Raw genomic sequence first — 1934 nt, 5'->3', positions numbered from 1 at the left:
AACTTGAGATAAAAGGTTCCACTTCATTATAGTGACCAAAGAGGAGATTGCATTAGCATACTGAGTAAGAAGACTTAAGGAGATATATTCTTGAAGGGTGAACAAGCTATCAAAAATACAAAGTGAAAAGGCCAAGCAAGATTGAGGACTTAACAAAGATCTATATTCTGCAAAAGAAGTTATAAGTTGTATCAGATCAAAGCTCTACTATTACTCTCTAACAATTGCATTAGTATATGGTAAAATCCTTTGGATTAAAGTTGACCTAATAGTCATTTGAAAATCCTTTAATATGGTGGCATTCCAAGTGAATGGCCTAAAGTCTTCTAACAAAGCTCACTTCTAATAGGGTGATTAAAATTCTTTAATTAGGTCACATTTAACAATGTGTTGTAACCTTTAATAGGGTTGACCTTTCATAGGGCATCACTGTTAGAGTAAATAATTAATAATTAATTATTTATTCTATTACTTAAGCTTACTTAGGTTAATGCATTTGTTTAATATTTAACATTCAATGCATGTAGTGGTTAGTTGTTGACAACTCGGGAGTTTGCTCCTTTTTTAGCATATTCCACTCTTTGTGGATATGTGCTGAGTTGTCATTTTTGTCCTCTACCTCCTTCCAGCTTGTTCTACAAGCTTCCATGAGGCCTTTTTAAACGGTCTCTCTCTCATTGTAAATCAATCCATTCACATAGCAATTTCATTTTCCTATTGTGAAATATTTTCTCTTGCATTGTTTGCTTCAAGCTCTTACTCTTTCGGTTTCTCTTCAGCAAGCTATTTGCATGTAGGTGATCTTGGCGACTGCAGAGTTGGATTTCATCAACTTCTACATGGTATCAGAGCCTCCCTGCTGCTTCTTGTTTGAAGGTTTTTTGAAGCCGTGATTTGAAGTCACAAACCCTAGTTTGTTTGTGCAATTTTTTTTTCAAATCAGGAGTAGAATGAATTTTTGGAGCACTTTCAACCCAAACGAACATCACCATTAGATCCGGAAGGCCATTTGCAGTCAGGATTCATATAAAATTTTTCAATTTTGGAGACAGAGCTCCGGAAGGCAAATTTTTTTTGTTTTAGGGTCTGGCCGTACCGTCGTACGGACGGGCGACAGTGCAAAAAAAGTAAAAAAAAAAAAAAATTTTGGGCACCACTGCAGCAGCGCCAATGTGCCACCGCGGGGCCACCCGATCTCCACTCAAGTGCCTCCGACAGGCTGCTCCGCCAGCGGCTCCCACCGCGGCGCCACCCTAAACACCCGCCGCCCGAGCGCAGCTGCCTCCACCACCGCAGACAGCGGCACCGTCGAGTTTTCCTCCCGGGCGCCACCGCCATCGGCGGTTTTCGTCGCTTCACCGCCCTGCGGCCTATCCAACCACCGAGCGACACGTGGCGCTATCTGCTTCCACTCATTGACTGCCACGTGGCGCCTGGCAGAGATTTGCTGACATCATATTTTGGTCAGCTGACGTCACTTTCTCGGCATCTGACATCACCTTGCCAGTGACGGATTTATTGCCGGCAACAGGTTTGTGACGGGCATACGGCCGTCAAATTTATGCCTGTCTCTGTAATTTTCCAGCAAGTGCTTTTTTGGAGCAACAGTCAGTTTTTTGGCTATAACTTGAGCATACGGAGGTCTTTTTCCGATCTGAAAGAAGCGTCGGAAAGCTGACTTAGAGACAGACACATTGGTGCTAGTTTCGCATGATTTTGAGTTCATTTGAGCTTCCATTTTTGGCATCAAAGTAGAGGCTTTTGTTTCCTCTTATTCTGCATCAACAAATCCAGGTTCCTTTCCAATTTTTTGCTTTCCTTAGTTGTTTTTTTGTGGTATTTGGGAGATATTTTTGTATGATTGTGGGGGGGTGTCTTTCTTTTCTATAATTTACTTCAGTTAAGACCCTTCTACTTTCGTCTTCTTTCTCTCA

This window comes from Cupressus sempervirens, chromosome 10 (assembly GCF_028749045.1).
Source record: "Cupressus sempervirens isolate cs-2001-9-10 chromosome 10, ASM2874904v1, whole genome shotgun sequence".
NCBI classification, from domain to species: Eukaryota; Viridiplantae; Streptophyta; class Pinopsida; order Cupressales; family Cupressaceae; genus Cupressus; species Cupressus sempervirens.
Note: the sequence above shows the minus strand (reverse complement) of the source record.